The sequence below is a fragment of the Cervus elaphus genome, chromosome 11 (genome assembly GCF_910594005.1).
Source record: "Cervus elaphus chromosome 11, mCerEla1.1, whole genome shotgun sequence".
NCBI lineage: Eukaryota > Metazoa > Chordata > Mammalia > Artiodactyla > Cervidae > Cervus > Cervus elaphus.
The window spans coordinates 20,768,711-20,790,060 of record NC_057825.1 but is presented as its reverse complement, the minus strand read 5'-3'; positions in this window follow the sequence as shown (position 1 = coordinate 20,790,060).

Below are 21,350 nucleotides of genomic sequence, written 5' to 3'. Positions count from 1 at the left end.
AAAATGTGCATAAATTTTTTTAAAAAATGAATGTGTGGTCAAGAAAAGATACACTGAACTGAATTGATCGGCAATGGTGCAGATTGACATCCCCAGGGTTTGCATGACCTTGTATCTTTCGTGTTTATTTATTTGTTTAAAAACATGAAGAACTTCCATGACCCTTCCACCTAAGCCAAGAAATAGAAAATATACAATTAAGTAGCATTTATCATGTTTTCCTCCCATATATCATTTTCCTATCTCCCCTCTCCCACCAGAGGAAATCAACATCCTGAATTTTGTGTTCCCTACTATATGGCATCTATCTGTATTCATTAACAATATATCACTTTAAGTTTTCTTAATTTTTAACTCCAAGTTATTATCATACTCTGTGTCAGATTTATTTTTTCTATTCACATTTATGTTATTATTATTTGTCCAGATTCTCACTAAAGTTCATTCATGTTCACTGTTATGTAATATTCTCTTGTATGACTGTATTACAGTCTATCTATATACAATCTATCCAATCTCCTGTCAATATACTCATGGGTTACTTGATTTTTTATTAAAAAGTGTAGTTCTATGAGTATTCTGATACATAGACTTTGTACAAATGTATAAGACTTACTCTTATATATATGCCTAGGAGATAATTTTGGGGTGCTATGTCAGATTTTATTTTTGGGGGCTCCAAAATCACTGCAGATGGTGACTGCAGCCATGAAATTAAAAGACGCTTACTCCTTGGAAGGAAAGTTATGACCAATCTAGATAGCATATTAAAAAGCAGAGACATTACTTTGCCAACAAAGGTCCATCTAGTCAAGGCTATGGTTTTCCCAGTGGTCATGTATGGATGTGAGAGTTGGACTGTGAAGAAAGCTGAGCATCGAAAAACTGATGCTTTTGAACTATGGTATTGGAGAAGACTCTTGAGAGTCCCTTGGACTGCAAGGAGATCGAACCAGTCCATCCTAAAGGAGATCAGTCATGGGTGTTCATTGGAAGGACTGATGCTGAAGCAGAAAGTCCGATACTTTGGCCACCTCATGCGAAGAGTTGACTCATTGGAAAAGACCCTGATACTGGGAGGGATTGGGGGCAGGAGGAAAAGGGGACGACAGAGGATGAGATGGTTGGATGGCATCACCGATTTGATGGACATGAGTTTGAGTAAACTCCGGGAGTTGGTGATGGACAGGGAGGCCTGGCATGCTGCGATTCATGGGGTCGCAAAGAGTCGGACACAACTGAGCAACTGAACTGAACTGAACTGAATGTATGTGAACTTCAAATTTATAAAATACCACAAATTGCTTTTCAAAATGATCATAATAGTCTTCTTTTCTTGAATTTCCCTTATTTTTTTCCATTTTTTAATTTTTTAATGGGTGGAAAATTACTTTACAATTTTGTGTTGGTTTCTGCTATACAACAAGGTGAATCAGTCATAATTATACATATAACCCTTCGCTCCTGAGCCTCCCTCCCCTACCCCCATCCGAACCCTTTAGGTCATCACAGAGCACCTGGCTGGGCTACCTGGGTTATTTAGCAACTTCCTGCTATCTATTTTACACATGGTATTGTATATATGTCAATGCTACTTTCTCAGTTCGTCCCAACCTTATCTTCCCCTTCTGTGTCCACAAGCCCAGTATCTACTAGGTTCAGCAGTACCATTTTTCTAGATTCCATATATATATGTTAATATATGATACTTGTTTTTCTCTTTCAGACTTACTTCACTCTATATAAGAGGTTCTAGTTTCATCTACTTCACTACGTATTTATTGCCCTTATTTATTGCGTGGATTTTCCATATTGATTTCAGGAGCTCCTAAGACTAGGATTTTGTCAGTTATTGATGCTATATGTATCATCTCCTGGCTTGTCTTTTCACTTCCTTTATGGTGTTTTTTAAGGATCAGAACTTCTTAATTTTAATGTGGTGTAATTTATCAGTCTTTAGTTTATATTGGTATTTTGGATTTTATTTCTCAAACCACTGCCAATTCTGCATCACAGTTTACAGTTCACTCTTCTTATCTTTTCCATATCCCATAAACCTGGTGAGCAAGATTTAACACTTCCCCATTTTACAGGAATCTAAGTCTTGACAGTCAGTGATTTGCCTGAGGTCACAGAGCCAAGAAGTAGCCAAGTGAGGACCAGGGCTCAAGTCCGGAATCCCGGGTTTGGCTCTGGTTCTACCACCCTGCACTGCCTTTCCTGCTATGTCATGAATTCGTCCAGTCATACTCACAGCAAACACTTGTTACAGGGTCTGAAGTGCATTATACATAGTGCAAAGCCCTAGAACTTGAGAAATAAACAAAATAACATCTCTACCCTTAAAAATCTGTATCAGAGGGACTGTGCCAAGAGGAGGCTTTGCAGGAGACATCTGAGCTTGGACCTGAAGGAGAGTAGTCTTTTTTATTTTTTTTTTTGTCGTTGTTGTTTTTTGTTTTGTTTTTTAAATATTTTTCTTTTTATTAAGGTATAGTTTGATGTACATTATTATATTCGTTTCAGGCTTATAACATAATAATTCAAATTTTCATAGATTATACACCATTTAATATTACCATATAATATTAGCTATATTCCCTCTGATGGACAATAGATTTTGTAGCATATTTATTTCATACATAGAAGTTTGTATCTCTTAATCCTCCACCTCTTCTTGCCCCTCCCCTCTTCTCTCTTCTCACTGGTAATCACTGGTTTGTTCTCTGTATCTGTGAGACTCTTACTTTTGTGTTATATTCATTAGTGTTTTATAACTTTTTTTTTTTACATTTCTTTGTTTTTTCATTTATTTTTATTAGTTGGAGGCTGTGGTACATATACATAATGGAATATTACTCAGCCATTAAAAAGAATACATTTGAATCAGTTCTAATGAGATGGATAAAACTGGAGCCCATTATACAGAATGAAGTAAGCCAGAAAGATAAACACCAATACAGTATACTAACACATATATATGGAATTTAGAAAGATGGTAACGACAACCCTATATGCAAGACAGAAAAAGAGACACAGATGTATAGAACAGACTTTTGGACTCTATGGGAGAAGGCGAGGGTGGGATGATCTGAGAGAACAGCATTGAAACATGTATATTATCAAGTGTGAAACAGATCGCCAGTCCAGGTTGGATGCACTGGGATGACCCAGAGGGATGGGATGGGGAGGGAGGTGGGAGGGGGGTTCAGGATGGGGAACACATGTAAATCCATGGCTGATTCATGTCAGTGTGTGGCAAAAACCACTACAATATTATAAAGTAGTTAGCCTCCAACTAATAAAAATAAATGAGTAGGCTTTTTTAAAGTCTGGGGGTTTGGAATGGGTGGGATTGTTCTGGGAGAAGGAAACAGCGTGAGCAAAGGGATGGAGAGAGGGAAGAGCAGGGTGAAGTGGTGAGCAGCAGACTGTTTCGCGTGGGCCAGGGTTGGGGAGCGAGTAGGTAAAGAGATTGGGACCAAAGACAAAAAGAGGAGACAAAAACACTGGGGTGCACATGTCTCTTTCAGATCTGGTTTCCTCGGTGTGTGTGCCCAGCAGTGGTATTGCTAGGTCATATGGCAGTTCTATTTCCAGTTTTTTGAGAAATCTCCACACTGTTCTCCATAGCAGCTATACTAGTTTGCATTCCCACCAACAGTGTAAGAGGGTTCCCTTTTCTCCACACCCTCTCCAGCATTTATTGCTTGTAGACTTTTGGATAGCAGCCATCATCACCAGCCCAGTTTGGATGCATGAGACATGTGCTCGGGGCTGGTGCACTGGGAAGACCCAGAGGGATGGGGTTGGGAGGGAGCGGGTGCGGGGATCAGGATGGGGAACACATGTAAATCCATCGCTGATTCATGTCAATGTATGGCAAAAAACACTACAATATTGTAAAGGAATTAGCCTGCAACTAATAAAAAAAAAAAAAAAATTGGGAAGGACTCTGTGCTCTACTAATTGCAGGAACTTTTTCTTGTAGGCAACTCATATTTGACTTTGAAACTCTGAGATCTGACCTGCAAAGCCACTCTAGCCTCTAATATTTCTTCCAAGATCTCCTTCTTGAAGAGTCCTACCTGCCAGGTAGGGCATTCTTTTCACTGGTCCTCTGGGTCCAAGGGTTTTCGTCTCAGTGTAGCATCCTGAGATTTGGTAAGGAAAGCGCTCATTTGTGCTCATCAAATCAATTCATTCACAGAATCCTGTGCTTTCTGCCCTACTAATATCATCATCATCAACTTTCCAATAATCTCACCAAGAGTGTTGACCTCAGCTTAAAGCATGGCAGAGCACAGAGCAGGGTGAGTAGATCAAGGCTTAGGTTTGATTTTCAGTGTTAGCACTAACCGTGTGACCAGGGAATGTTTCTTCGTCTCTCTGAGACACTTTAGAAGTTGGCATGAGGATTTAATGATCTATGGAACATGTTTAAAGCAAAGGAAACATCCAACAGATGTCAGATGACTCCTTGTGATCATATTTAAGTCCTACATCACACCCCAGAAGGCCAGGCAATTTGGACCAAGAAAGAACTTCTCTACTGAGACCAAATCAAGAGACACTAAGTGTGAACCTGAAGGAAGAATTCCTTCCTTGAGAGAGATAACTGGTCCAAGCAGCCTGATCCTGAACCCTAAGTATTGTCTTCCCCAGGAATCACTTGTTCTTAGATGCCAGCTCTTGGGGATCACAAATAGACAGGGGTTATTTGTACTTGGCCCTTTGACAAGGGGGAAAAAAATGAGAACAAACAGTTCTCATCTTTCAAAATCCTTCTTCTCAAGAGAGCTGTCCAGCCTGATAATAACAACAAGAATCACGATAAAAAGAGATCTAATAGAGAAGAAGCAGGTCAGTCGCCTGGCAAGTTTCAGAGACCTTCAATTGGCCATGGAGACAACCAAATACTCAACATGACCTAAAACTGCTTTCTGGTGTCAATCATTCAAATCTGCTTACAAGAGTCACTATGCTGAAGTTAAAAAATCATAGAGAAGAATTCTAGAAGAGAATAAACAAATTTTTGCTTGAAACTCACAATACGCATTTATCAGTGTTCACCTCTGAGATTTGGAGAAAGTAAACTAGACATAAGGATAGGTAGTGTCCAAACTGGGAAAGTGCTCAGCCAAGCAGAAACAGAAGACTATGCGAAATGTACTTATTCTCCTGAACATATGGAATAGTTTCAAAAATGTATCATCTACTAAGCCGCAAAGCAAGACTTGACAAATTCCAGAAGAATCTATGTTGAACACTGAGTGGAAGAGTCCCCCCAGAGCAGTTCTGCCTTTGCTTCTGATGTGCACCCCAAAAGTTTCAATGGGCAGGACCCAGTTTTGTGTTGTGTTTTTCAGCTTGGGATTCTCATAACACGCAGGTGCCAAGCATGTGGCTGCTACCTTTGCGGGTGTCACGGGATCTCTTCCAGAAAACTCCTCCATTCCCCAACACAGAGCCACGGGCAGAGAGCAGCCTCCTAGCATCTCCCATGGGTTAGGGTTAATCTTATTCAAGACCCTCTAATTCTGCTGTCTTGGAGCTTAGCAGTACTAATGGGAAGTTATACAATTTTCTACATTCCCTTCTTTCTCTATAAGAAGGGGCCTGCAGAGGGTGGAAAGAGTTATCCGAAGATGTGTCAAGAATCTTCTGTTTCCTTTCTGAAACCTACCTATCAAAGGGTGTGTGTGTGTGTGTGTGTGTGAGTCACTCAGTCATGCTCAACTCTTTGCCACTCCATGGACTGTAGCCCACCAGGCTCCTCTGTCCTTGGAATTCTCCAGGCAAGAATCCTAGAGAGGCTAGCCATTCCCTTCTCCAGGGGATCTTCCCAACCCAGGGATTGAACCCATGTCTCCCACACTGCAGGCAGATTCTTTACTATCTTTACCAGAGAAGCCCATCAAGGAATAAAAACACCACATTTTACACCTTTTAGAGTCTGATTTTGCTTTGCTGCTGCTGAATTCTTCTTGGCCTTTACATTTTTTGTTCCTTTTAGCTTGTCATTCATTAAGAGGGGCGTTTGCAATCTATCTTCATCTCACTACGATTGCCTAGAAGTCTCTATATCATCAAGAAATTAAGAAACTTCTCTCTCCCCAGCCTGTGCCAATGTTGCTGGAAATAAAGGATAATTAGACAAGGTCCATTCCCAGGAACTTATGTAAATGTATCAATAGTTATTAAGTTATGAAGATAGTTATGAAGATGTCATCAGAAGCTACTGTAATAGGGCTTAATAGATAGAAGTAAAGAATAGAATCCCAGGAGAAAATCATAAACTACACCCATCCAAATAGTATCATAATGATCAGCATATAACCTCATGAATTTCAAAATGCGTTCACGTTCATGATCTTGTCTGAGTGTCCCCTACTCCAGTGACCTGTGCAGGATAAGAGAAGCCAAGGGGCTTGCCTGAGGCCAGAGTCAACGATGTGAGGGTTGGATTTAAGGGCTGGAAGGAAATGGGATCACCACACTCATAAAAATTCACCATGAGCTGCCACAGAAACTAACACAAGAAAAAGCTCATTCACACAAACTTAAACTGAGCATTAATTCATCAAATAAAATTGAACAAAATAGATTTTTACTTTTTAAAGAGTAAGGTCTATTGTTCTCGATATACTTTCCCAAGGCCTACAAATTGACTTACATACAACATTTTTACTGGCTGTGTAAATTCTGGCTACTGTGTGCTCCAAAGCAAGAGAAGGTCTGAGAGTGCTCCGTGGCAGAACAGCTCCTAGAAACCCCAGGGGCTTCTCACACTGGCTCGAATATAACCATTCTCTTTCTAGTACTGGATCCAAGTCTAGATTCTACTGCTATTAACAATTAGAGAAAATTTAGAAGATCCAGAGAGAAGCCACATAGGCCACAGAAAGGAAGAAAAACCAGATGTGTGATTTTTGAGATTCATAATTTATGATCAGAGGTTAAGCCTGTGAGAGAAGACAGTGTAGCACTTTGGGGTTCACATTCCAATGTATCATCTTTGAAGTAGGCATGACGCATTCAGAATTGTAAGGAATATTTAAAATACAGACTGTGTGGGACATAGTAGATGCTCAGTTTTTAAAAGTACTTGGAGGTTGAGGCATCCCATTATCATCCTTTTTACTTCTTTGAACAAATATTTATTGAGAGCATTAGCTATGTTCTGCACCCCTTGCTTACTATATATCGTCTAATCTAATCGTGTCCTTTTCCTCATAACACTACTTGTGCTAGGAATTGACATCCCCATTTTACAGATGAGGGAAATAGAGGCTCAGAGACTTTGTGTGCTGGCCCAAGGTTGGGAAAGCAGTGTGTGGCAGGGCTGGTTTCCATCAGACTCCTAAAACCTCACACACTCCTAGTACTATGTTCTTGCCTCTGTAATACAGATGAGAAGAAGAATCACAAACCCTTAGTATCTACAACATGTCCGAATCTGTTCCAAGAGATTTATTTATTTTATTTAAATTTGAATATTTAATTAATATTTAATACTCAATCTGCACACAAAGCCAGTTGAAGTAGATACCATTTTATCCCATTTTACAGATGAAAAAATAATGTGAGCTACAGAGGAACTGAGTAACTCAACGTAGTTCCAATAATCTGCATCTAATTATATGAAGGAACAGTATGACTGCTATACTCAGCTTGGGGACAGTGAGGCCATGACCCATATGTACTTTAGCTCTAATGGAGCAGAATGCACCCAAGGTCTCCCCAAAACCTTTCCTCTCTCTTAATTTTATGGCTCCGATTTTAACTGATCAATGAAACAGACAAGACTAAATATTAGATTGTTTTTATCCACATAGAGACTTTTCTCTATGGGACACTAAACTCTAATTCGCTCTTCTTTTAATACAACATTTGACCTCAATTAACTAAAACTGTTCTTCCTCTGCATGTTTTACAGAGATCCTCTTTGTAGTTGAGAAACTCACCAATGGCTAAGTATATTCGGCCACAGAAAATCCCACTGTGATTTGGGGTGCTCGTGAGCCACCTCGTCTCATGTTTCTGCTGTGTTAAGTCCCCTCTCCATGGAGTAAGTGGTCACAGGACCCAAAGAGAGAGGTTTGTCTGGATCCAACCTCTATTACGTCGTCCTGATGGAATGTGGATACAGAGTTCACAGGGACTTTCTGTTCAAACCTTGTTTTATTGAAGTTGAGATCTTTCTTAAAGACTGAAATCACATCCCTGGTTGCTTGGAATCCAGGCTTCAGCTGGATTATTGAATGGATGCAGTAAACAGGTTCTCCTAAAACACTAAACTCAGTGAATGATTAAACCAAAACCATCCTGTCCCAAGGCTCGAAGCAAACCTCTCAGCTCATTACATTTTAAAGACTGCTCACAGTCAGCAGCCTGCAAGTTTATGTAACCCAAGTTATATACAGTAGAAGCACATGCTCATTATATAACAAATATTCATGTGATTGGTTCAAATAGGGCAGGTAAATTAGATGTTGAAAATCAGAACCCAAGGACTCCCAACAGCTTTAAATACATGCTGTTTATAGTCATAACAAGGGGATAATTTGGGTTTTTTTCTTCTATACTCTCCAATAATAACAGACATAATTGAGTATCTACAGAATGCCAAGCACTCTGCCCTGTGACTCAGCTTTGAAGAGAGGTCAGACTACTTGGTCTATGACATTCGACAAGCTTCTCAGCCATGAATCACTTATTTACCCATCCATCAATCAGAGGTGGTTCTATACATACATGCATATGCTAAGTCACTTCAGTTGTGTCCAACTCTTTGCAACCCTATGTACTGCAGCCCACCAGGTTCCTCTGTCCGTGGGATTCTTCGGCAAGAATACTGGAGTAGGTTGCCATTTCCTTCTCCAGGGGATCTTCCCAACCCAGGGATCGAACCCATGTCTCTTTTGTCTCCTGCTTTGGCGGGCAGGTTCTTTAACACTAGCTCCACCTGGGAAGCCCCATTGCCCTTATCCAATTTTATTTATTCCCACGGCCAGCAGGGGAGCTTGGTCTGATTAGAACCCCTATTTAGCCGGGGTGGAGACTAGAGCCCACTACCAACCTGTCATAGCACTTAAACAGAAGAGGGTCTTCAGCGAAGAGTTCCTCAAAGGTACATCTCCATTTTGCACAGGTTCTCCCACTGGCAGTTCACACGGGTCTTCTGACTTCTCTGCTTTTTCTTCTGGCTGCCTGCCATCTGGCACTTTCTCTGCTAATTAGCACCTCAACCGCGGTACAGCAGGGGAAATCCAGAAGGGTGAGCCTCGGTGGTTAGGAGCAGAATTGTGTGGTTTAAGAGCTTTGGGGGAAAGGTTTTTTTTTTTTAAGTTTGTTAAAAGAAGAGGTGTCACATCTCAGCAGTGACAGGAGCATTTTAAATTATATTTGAAATTCAGTTGTCTATTATCCAGGCTTCCAACTAATAGGTAGTTGAGAATGGATCATTACAGTTAAGAAGTGTTCTGATCTTTGGGGTGATTAAAGTTCATTTGTATGCTGAGGCATTGAGAATGCTTCTCAAAATCATATCAGAACTCTTATTCATCCTAGCCATTACCACTGAACTGCTTACTCTATATATTTATGCTCTTTCATTAGCAAAGAATTTGATGTGCAATAGTGTTCATTCTTTGCTGAGATGGAATGGCAGGCATTCTGTACCCAGCCAAGTGGAAGATTCAAAAAGGTTAAATAGAGGATTCAAAGACATTGGATCAGTCCCTGGGAATTCAAGATCAGACTCTGTACATCCCTACATCCCATGTTAGCCCAGCCCGAGAAACCACGGGTGGGAGAGGTAGTGTATGTATTTTAAACTGATTTTCCATGAAGGTGAGAGAAAAATCACTCAAGAAATCCCATAACTTGAATTTCAAAATCCAGTAAAATCTCTGCATTCACTCCCAACACATAACCTGCACTCTCCTTTTGTTTTCAGCTGAGTCCTTATCTATCATCTCAAACAATACAGTGAACTAAATTAACAAGGGCCACAAAGCTTGTAAAAACCAACCATGCAAACACAAGAAGAAGCACTACTATCCCAATGGCATTTTAGACAACAGTTTCGGAAAATGAGGTAAAGGTTTTAAAATGTTCATCAACTTTGATTTAATAATTGCACTTCTTTAAAGTCTATTCTTATAAAGCAATTTATAAATGCAAATAAGGGACTTCCTTGGTGGTCCAGTATATCAGATCCCCTTTCCAATGCAGGGGATTTGGGTTTGATCCCTGGCCAGGGAACTAAGATCTCAAAGGTAGAAAAGCAACTAAGCCCATGTGCTGTAACTACTGAGCCCATGTGCCACAACTGGAGATTCCGTGCCTGACGTTGAAAAATCCCATGTGACGCAACCAAGACCTGATGCAACCAAGTAAATAAATAGGTATAAAATGTAAATAAATGCAATTAAATGTTTTTGTGGTGTTTGTATAGATGATAGACAATATTGGAAACAGTGACTGTTCCCCAAATGGGCATGGTTAAATTAGTTTATTCAATAAATAATTATTGTGCAGGTACTTGGTATGAAACTGTTCCAGGCAGTTCTTCCTCAGTAACAGAAAAGGGGGAGGACACATGAGTACAGGTGTCCTGGGGTGGGTGAAAGTAGAAGACATAGCTGGGGACGTTTTCGTTCCTTCATGTCACTGTAGTAATTTGTGATAAAGCCCACCAATCAAATAGTCCATAGCTCCTAAAAACTGTCACATGAAAAGTCATCACACATGCCTGTAAGTGACTGCAGATCTGAAGCGTTGGAAATGAAGTGTACTGGTGTCTGCAACTAAATAGGAAATGTATAAGATAATAGACTGATGAATGACTCAGGGGATAGATATTAATAGAAACATGAGCTACAACAAATACAGCAAAATGACAATGAGAAAATCTGGATGTGACTATATGGGTGTCCACCTCACAATTATTTCAACTTTTCTGTATGTTTGAAAGTTTCTATCCTATAAAACCAAGGAAAAACACATTTTACATACAAGTCCACACAAACATGCATATGTACAAAAATACTCAATGTACTCACCTTTTGGTAATAACTGAGTGATTTTTTTTAAACTCTGTTTTATGCATTTGTATGTGTTACCTTCACCATAAGGTCGTGCTTTCAACTTGTTAGTGAGAATTTAGCCTCCCTGAAGTGGTCCTCACTTGCTTCTGGAGGCTGCCTTGGCTGTGCTCTGGGATAAATTCCTGTTTCTTCTCCCAAATCCTCATCAGGAGGCCGCTGTGTTAGCTCACTCTGTGACAGCCCACATTCCTGGGCATGTGTGGCCTCTTCTACCTGGAACTGCTTCTGCCTTACTTCCCCAGGCCTGCCGCACAATACCTGGGGCACAGGCATCTCTACAAACCTGCAGACAAATCTCAGCTCCAACACCTACCAGCTGTGGACCCTTGGCGAGTTGCTTACCCTCTCTGGGCTTTAGTCCCCTAACCTACAAAATTGGGAAAATATGAGTACCTAACTCATGATGTTGCTGAGAGGACCAAACAAGTTTGCATCTAGTATTCAGATCAGTGGTTCCCCTGTAGTTCAGTCAGTAAAGAATCTGCCTGCAATGCAGGAGACCTAGGTTTGATTCCTGGGTTGGGAAGATTCCTTAGAGAAGGAAACGTCAACCCACTCCAGTGTTCTTGCCTGGAGAATCCCATGGACAGAGGAGCCTGGCAGGCTATAGTTCATGGGGTTGCAAGAGTTGGACATGACTTAGCGACGACACCAACACCATTCAGAACAGTACCCAGAATATAAGGAGCACTATGTCAGTGTATTATTATTATTGTCAATATCAATACCGCTACCATCATTGCCGCCATGTCTACTACGACCACCACCCAGATTGCAACGTGCAAGAAGATATAGAGCATTCTGGGACAATGGAGGGGAAATGGTACAGATAAAATTGTCTCTAATACTGTCTCAGGTCAATGGTCACCTGAGCATCTCTTACCAGGCCAGAGCCCAGGTGCCTGACTTGCACTCTGACCCCACAGACCATGTCAGATCACCTGCCACTAAATCACATCACACTTCTCTCTGCCTCAGAGACTGATCACTGACCTCGGGGAGTTTGTTCTAGAAGAAGGCAAACTTCTAAAACATGAGTAAGGCCCATCTCTTGAGTCCTCCTTTCTTGCTCCAAGATATACATCTTCTGGAGATAAGGAGAAACTGGGCATTCACTCAATGGCAAATCCTTCCCTACCCATGAGGGCTCAGTCTGGTCTCAAAATCTTCAAAAGTCAATCAAAAAGCAGTCTGACAGTCTTTCCCAAAGTCTCTGCTCTGCAGATTTATGGCGGCCCTCATGTTAAATGTATTTTCCAAATTTGATGCAATTAATGGGCGCCACTTTCACAATGAACAGAAGATGGTGGTTGGGTGCATCCTCAATATTAAAGTACTGCAGGATTCTATGGGGCACCTTGTATTGCAAAGCCTGCAAGTGCTTACTGGTGAGCCTGATGGGGTTTGTATCACAATTTGCACTAGGACGATCCCACTCCTTCTAGGAAATACTTGTCAGAAGTCTTAGACGTTGTTTTTCTGAGATGTAAAAACAACAGCACTTTGCTATTTTTACCAGTTCCATCTTTGCTGGGCCTATCAGAGTCAATAATTTGAACTGAGGCAAAAATAAGAGACTACTTTTGTATTCAAAATTTACATGCTCAAAATCCTAACCTTTACCAAATTTTTTTTTAAAAAGTATAAGAAAATTGCTGGTTTCTAGCACAGAAATGTCATTCAAACCCTTAAATTCAAAACAACTTACAATTTTCCAAGTTCCACTGCTTTTTTCCAAGTAAACAAAGATATCTTTTTTCCTACATTGTTTCCACCCAACTTTTGAAACATGCCCAGTAAATTTCTCAAATATGACATATTTTATGTGTTTCCAGGTGCTGAGAAATGCCAGGAAACCAACCCAGGGAGTAAAAAAGTTCATAGATCTGGTTGGTGAGAAAGAGTAAATAACAACCTTTCTACCTTCCAGCAAATATAAAATTCTTCATCATTCTTCAAGCACCAGTTTAAATAGCCATCAAAACTCTTATTTAGTTATTTCAGGGATGCAACTCAAATGTGTGAGCAAAGAATTGCATCTCTCTTTGTGAATATACAAACAAGTGCATTACGTGACTCAATCAGTGACTTTACCTGTCAGCAGAGAAGATGTTTTGGCATCTCTCATTTTTTTTTTTTTTTTTTGGACTCGCCAGGATGCATGCAGAACTTCCCAGCCCAGGGATTGAACTCATGTGTCCTGCACTGGAAGTGCCGAGTGTTAACCACTGGACCACCATGGAAGTCTGAGAAGATGATTGAAATCAAACAAAACTCTTGGTGTATAAGAGCTAGAAGGGCCCCAGTGGATCATTTCATCAAAGCCCAGAGAGGTGACCAGCTCATTCTAGTTCACACAGCAAGCTGGTCCCAGCGGGGTCTGTCATTTTGGCCTCCCTTCGTCCCTAGTAGGACCTCTCTACTGCACTGGGCAGTTAGGACTCAACCTCTGAGAGAAGAAATACTTAAAGATTTCTTTTCCCATCCATTGTTCTCATGGAATACAATAAGGTGTGGAATATCTTTATTACATCTTCTCCCTACAGAGGTTAACAGCTGTATTTTGGAAGAATCCATTCTAGCATCATATTCTCTGCTAAAAGCAAGCTCCAATGTATCAATAAGACTCTAAGTAATGGCTGGAGAGTGTCTTATTGAGGTTGCTATGTCCACATATGAAATTTCAAACCCAGTAGATTTACATCTTTGGAGAAGCAAAAATAAATGGTGTGACTCCCTGACCATATCCCAAGCCGGTGACTAAACATTTTCTTGGATCTTACTGGAGCAGTCCCTAGAAATTTTTCTCAACATAGACCTTGTATTCTACTTTTCTTTTGGGTTTTATTTTTGCAAGAGGAGATAAGAGCCTGGGACCAAATACCGATTCTGCAAAACCAATTTTTCAGGGAAAACAACTCTAGGACCAAAGGAGACCTCAGATCCTGGCCTTCCATCTTTTGGCCCCTCCAGTCGGCTGGGCATCACAGGCATCAGCCACAAACACTGCCTCTCTGTTGTTCAGTCGCTAAGTCATGTCCAGCTCTCTGCAACCTCGTGGACTGTAGCCCACCAGGCTCCTCTGTCTATGGGATTCTCCAGGCAAGAATACTGGAGTGGGTAGCCATTTCCTTCCCCAGGGGATCTTCCCAACCCAGGGATCAAACCCGCACCTCCTGCTTGGAAGGAGGATTCTTTCCAAGAATACTGAGCAATACTTACTCATTTTTCAGGGCAAACCATTCCATCCTGGGACTGTTTTTACTAGAACACTTTCTCTCAAAGAATCCAATCAAAGTTTACCCCCTGAGGTTGCAAAGGCTGAATAAACTCCCTAATGCAGCTCTTCAAACATTGGAAAGTAATGTCAAGCTCTTTGTACAAACTGTGCACCCAGTTTCTTGAGCCACACTTCATTTGAGAGACCTGGGTGAGACTGAGAACACCCACATGCAGGGTCTATGCATGATCCATTGGGTGCAATCACATAATGGCTTCCTGAGTGTAGTAGAAGCTCAGTCAATATCTATCAAACAAACAGATGAATAACTAAGTGCATCTGAAAATCTTCTCCTTTCTTCGTTGACTGTTCAACAAACAGGTATATAGGACATAATAATGTTCTTGTATAAGCAACAGGGATGGAAGTTAAGTAAGAAATAGTTTGCCCTCCCAAGGAATCCATGGCTTCCAAAGACACTGTCAATAATGACTATTAGATTAAAGGACAATATGTGCTGTAACACAACATACAAAGTGTACAGATGTTCTCAAGGCTCTTGAGGGATAGGCAGAGCTTCCCCAAGCAACATATAGAGAATCTCATTCCAGAGTGACCAGCAAGGGCAAACTCCCAGTGATCCATCTGGGTTAACATGACTCAAATCCTTTCTACCCATAGCCCCACTGTTGAACACAACTCTCTACTTAGAGCCTTGGTCATGCACATCTTTTGGCACATCTTGTGTCTTTTGCACAAGAAAAACAACATTTCTTTTAAAAAGTCATAATGCTTCTAATGGACTTCCCTCATGACTCAGATAATAAAGAATCCGCCTAAAATGCAGGAGACCTGAGTTTGATCCATAGGTCGGGAGGATCCCCAAGAGAAAAGAATGGCTACTCACTCCAGTATTTTTGTCTGGAGAATTCCATGGACAGAGCGGCCTGGTGGGCTACAGTCCATGGGGTAGCACAGAGTTGGACACAACTAAGCAACTAACACACACACAGACACACACACACACACAGTACTTCAAATAATGCATTTCCCTTTTGAATTTATTTTCCTGGTAGTCATGGCCCATAGCTGGTTTCTAGGAAGTGAACAGTCCTCTCAAACCACTGAAACACTAATTTCACTAGCTACTTTTTGCTAAGTCCCATGCCTGCCAAGCTGCATGGTTACTAAGGACTAATTTTTCATTTTCCTCAAACATAGACATTTGCATTTCCACTACTAAGTTTTATTTCCTCGCTCTCGATTCACGCTCCCAGCCACCACCACTGAACCCTATCATAGTGTCAGTCCTTTCCTTGGTGAAGAATGCGGAGTACTGAGATTCTGCACTGTACAATCAGGAAATCTGGGAGAAAGTAAAACTGGGAATTTTGGTGAAATGAGCATTCCAAAAGCAGCTGTCATTTCTGAATTTGCCACGTTACTCTGGAGTCTAGTCCCTATCCACATTACTTCTGTCATAGGGAAGAAAGCCACCAAGGCACAATGACTGTACCTCACATATCTGGAGTGGCCCCAATGTCTCATATCTGTCTGCTTCATTGTCTGTATAAATCATTAAAATGTGCTAGAAATCACAGTGGTTTTTTTCTGTATTTGCTGCCTCTCCTAGATCATATTTCCTCATAAACGTTCCCTGTGTCTTTTGTCAGATTATTCATCCCCAATTTTCTCTGAAAAGCTTATTGAGAAGACTTGAATGATGTCCCTTGAAAAGTCCTTTAAAGAGCCAGTGAGACCTAGAGCTAGAAGTGAACTAGAGATCTTGGCGAACTGCCTTCCAGCTCTACCTTCTCCAAGAGTTTGCCAGGTAAAAGGGGCCAAGCCATCTGACAGATTTCCTTTTCCACTGCAAAATATGCCTTGTTATTCTATTTCTTTTTTTTTTTTTCCATAGGTGGGGGAACGGGATGGGAAGAGATGGGAAACCACATTTACTATCTCTTTTCTGTATCACAGAGTTTTGTATACATTTGTTGTTGTTGCTGCTCAGTTGCTCAGTTGTGTCCGACTCTTTGTAACCCCACGGACTATAGCCTACCAGGCTCCTCTGTCCATGGAATTCCCCAGGCAAGAATACTGGAGTGGGTTGCATTTCCTCCTCCAGGGGAACTTCCTGACCCAGGGGTCGAACACATATCTCTTGCATTGCTGGTGGATCCTTTACCACCAAGTCACCTAGAAAGCCCATTGTACACATAAACCCATTCAATTCTCATCATTTTGAGGTGAACAGAAACATTCCTTTTTACAGAGAATAATGAGGCCTAAAGAATTTTAGTCACCTCTCCCAACACCATACAAAGACCAGGTCTGCTGGGCTTTGAAACCCATATCTTCCCATGTACTACATACATGACAACTATGAAAAATCTAAACTTGGAAACAATCTTGGAGAATAGCTGCTCCACACAGTTTATTTGGAGGCCCAGAGGGGGTTAGAGACATTGGCAACACTCTGGAGTACATTAGTGGCAGAACCAGAAACTAGGTCCTGAAACCCACCCCCTCTACCCTTCCTCCTGCACCACACAAGCTCAAACTCAGAGAACTATGCAGTGGGATGGACTGACTGACAGAGGTTTCCCCAGAACACAAGAAGAAAAGGGGCTGATAACCTGTAGGACAATATTTTAAGAGAGCAGCAAAAATGAAGTGAGAGCAAAAATTTGTAAATAATCCAATGTCAGATCTAAAACATAAAGGTACTGATGACAGATAAAATGGTGTTTGAATTCAACTATGCACAAAAATCCAAAGTCAACTAGATGGGCAAGCTTGGAGGGGGTCTCTTGTGCAGTTCCTTTCTCCGAATTCTACCAAAATATTGCCTGAACCAGAAAATCATTATAATGATTCCCTGATAAGATGGCTGAATGGACAGTTTGGGATGGAAAAAATGAGGTCATCCTGAAGAATTCCATCTGATATGCAATACTGTGAACCAGAGGTTAATTTCCTGGGGATTTTTGACAATTAATCTCTCCCATATGGCAAATGAACAATAAAAAATAGTCCCTTATATAAAACCATCTAAATGGAAAATACACATAACAGAAGAATTATCAAAAAAAATTGTTCTAGAAACAATATACAAGTGACAAAAGCAAGTTCCTTACAAATGATGGAAATATTTGAATATGGAAAAGTTCCAAGATATATTTCCCTTCTCCAAGCTGAACAAAGCGGGAGAATCTAGAGGAGGTAGTCTGTAGAAGGGTATGATTTTTATTTAAATAGATTTTTCAAAATGTAGTGTGCTGATGGGAATGCTACTTATAATTAATTAGCAAATAAGAATTTAGAAAATAAGAACAGTCCTTGGAGTCAGTCTTGTTTTGTAGCAGGGTCTTTGCCTTTAACGTGATCATTGGTAGTTAAAATCACTGGACTAGGTTTTTTCCAGATGAGCCAAGAGGCATTTATAATTCTCTTCTCTCCAAAAGTAAACCACAATCAAAACTAGGTCACAGATGCTGTTTGAAAATAATGATTAACATCTGCATAGCCCAGTTATGGCTTAAAGAGCAAATTCACATCCATTATCTCATTTGATGCACATGAAAATTTGTGAGGCAGATATTATTATTCTCCCATCAAGGCTCAGAATTTGAATGATTTGGCTAAGGACAGACAGTGGGAAAGTAACAGAACTGGGATTCTTCCGTTTCCTGAATTGTGCACATCGGATATACCATCAATAGAACTATAATGTGCTCAGACGCTCAGTTGTGTCTGACTCTTTGTGATGCTGTGGGCTGTAGCCGACCAGGCCCCTCTGCCTTTGAAATTTTCCAGGCAAGAATATTGGAGTGGGTTGCCATTTCCTGCTCCAGGGGATCTTCCTGACCCAGGGATTGAACCCACGTCTCTTGCATTGCAGGCAGATTCTTTACCACTAACACCACCTGAGAAGCCCCATCAATAGAACTATAACTATCCACCAAATACCTGTGAAGTCAAATTCTCCCGGAATCCAACTAAAGTTTTTGTTTATTTGGTTTTTTGTGGGGTGGGGGGGAGGCGGTGAAGAGAGCTTTGGAGAGCACTTACTTTAAAGATGGAAGATATGAACAAATACCCTCTGGGTATTATGGAAACTCCTACAGTTTGATCTGATCTCCTACACTTTTCTGGATAATCCTCAGTGGTTCCAATAAAGTTAATTATCACAAAACAAAAATCGATTTTCTTCAACTTAGTGTTTCATTATTTTGTGAATTTGGTCGCAATATTTTTGAGATATTTACAATTTTTTTTAAAAGGTGAAACCAGAAATATTTTCTGGTTAATCAAAAAAGTGAATTAATGAGAAATGATGTTTTTCACTAACTGAAGTGTCATAAGATTATCCTTGAGTCTATTGACAAATATTGACAGGGTTCTCTTTCAGCCTTTCACTTATTTTTCATCTTCAGAGCCAACTACAGCCAGAAAATGAGCTATCTGGTAGGAATAATTTTTGGTCATTTTTTTATATGTATTTGTGCTTAAATGTTGGAACTTGGGCATTTAAAACTCAGAATTGGGAGGGGGAAAAAAAGATCCCCGTACCAGGTAGGGTTCTTTAAAAAGTTCACAGAGAGAAATGGAAGATTTCAAGAATTTCTCCAAAGGGGAGGTTCCTTACTCCTACAATCCCTTTTAGTGGAAAACAGCTAATTTTGGACAGTTTGGTTCCACATAGTGTCTGCAAGCAAAACTTCAAGTAGAAGTCTTGAATAATGTAACAGCGATGAAATGTAATAAGAGAAAACTTCATTAGAATCCAAAGCAGGCTTTTCCTTCCAAAAGGTTCTGCACTTAAAATCAGAGTATAATTTTGTTTACAAAGAAAGAGAGATATTCCAAAATGAAACCGATTTGATATACGATCCTCAGAAGCAAATATTCCCCAGGCTATGAAGGCAATAAACTTCAGAGAAAATGATTTTACATGGAAAAAAAAAAAAACCCCAGAGATAAAGGAACATATAATTAAAGTTGGGTCTAGGCAGTACCAAGTTTGAAATAACAAAATCGATCAAATAACCGAGATTTGTCATCTTAATGCCAACGAAACAGTATAGCTAACTCCCCTTCCCACTAAATTATTTAATTGATGTTGGTAACCTATTGGCTTGCTCGGCTGCCATAACTAAATACCGCAGGCTGGGAGGCTTAAACAATAGAAACTTATTTTCTCACAGGTCTGGAGGCTTCTCATCTGGATGAGATGGTTGGATGGCATCACCAACTCGATGGACATGAGTTTGAGCAAGCAGTTTGAGCAAGCTCCGGGAGTTGGTGATGGACAGGGAAGCCTGGCGTGCTGCAGTCCAAGAGGTAGCAAAGAGTTGGACACATGACTGAGCGACTGAACTGAACTGAACTGAACTGGAGGCTTCAAGTCCAAGCTCAAGATACTGGCAGGTTTGATTTCTCCCGAGGCCTCTCTTCTTGATTTGACAGATGGTCTTCTCACCGTGTCCACGCATGGTCACCCCTCAGTCTATGTGTTAGTGTTTAATCTCCTCTTCTTAGAAGGACGCTAGTCCTACTGGATGAGGCCCACTGTAGAGCCTCATTTCACCATAGTTAACTTTTTAAAGGCCCTGTCTCCCCATGTAGCCAGATTTTGAGGTCCTGGGTGATTAGGACTTCAACCTGCGAATTTGGGCAGACACCATCCAACCCATAACACTCCATCCTCTGGTCACACAAGATGTACGTTCTTCTCACATTCAAAATACACTCACCTCTAAATTATTAATCCATTCCAGCACCAACTCTAAATTCAAAATCTCATCTGAATATGGACCGCATGGACTATAGCCCGCCAGGCTCCTCTGTCCATGGAATTCTCCAGGCAAGAATACTGAAGTGGGTTGCCATGCCCTCCTCAAGTGGATCTTCCCAACCCAGGGACTGAACCCAGGTCTCCCGCATCGCAGGCGGATTCTTTACTATCTGAGCCACCAGGGAAACCCAAGAATACCAGAATGGGTAGCCTATCCCTTCTGCAGAGGATCTTCCAGACCCAGGAATTGAACTGGGGTCTCCTGCACTTCCAAATGTAAGTGTTAACCTCATCTAAAAAATATCTTCACAGGACCATCTGAAATAACATCTAACCAAATACCTAAGTATTGTGGCCTGGGCAGGTTGACACATAAAATTAACCTGGACAGTGAGCCATGTTATTTATTTCCTAGTCCTCATATTAAACTCATTCTAAGGGCCAGAGGTGAACTTGAGCCCAGAAATGAGGAAAAAACATGGAATCCTGAAAAGAGTCCTGAATTTGGAGTCAACAAAGATATGGTCTCTGCTAATTGAATGGCTATATGATGTATCTGCTGTCCATTTTTTAATTTATGAAACGGGATTAAAATTTTAAAAAACCCTCATCAGGGATCAAATGTGATGATCAAGTATGAAACACTTCAAAGTGTCGTTTATTAATGATAATATTAATTGATATTATCAGGAGATTACCGCCTCATTCTTTAAATGGAGAAATACAAAGTCTGGAAGGCAGAGAACTTGGGTGTCTACCTTGGTCAACACCATGACTCCTTGTATGGGTGGTCAGGTGCCATCTTTCTTGCTCTTTGCCCTCTCTGAAGCCCAAACTCAAGGTATCACCATGGACATTGAAGTCGGCAGCAGTAAAGGTTTTCTTAAAGCTAAGTGTGAGCAGAAGGAAATGTCAGGTTCTCCTTGGCTAGTGATGCTGCTTCTGTTCTGGTGACATTGGACCAGCTCCACTGACAGGCAGTAGGTTTGAGAAAAATGGTCTCCAACATGGAGATTCTATAAAACGTAATCAAAGTCACATATGTGGGAAAAGAGACCATCATTGCTAGTAAATAGTCTCTTTTTAAGTGAGGGAAAAACTTTTCCCTGCTCCACAGTTTGTGATGTAAGGTAGAAATCATAATTTAACTCTGTCTTCTGACCTCAGTGAGATAGTGATCTAGGTAGGGCTTATATAGTTTTAGCCCTCTGGAAAG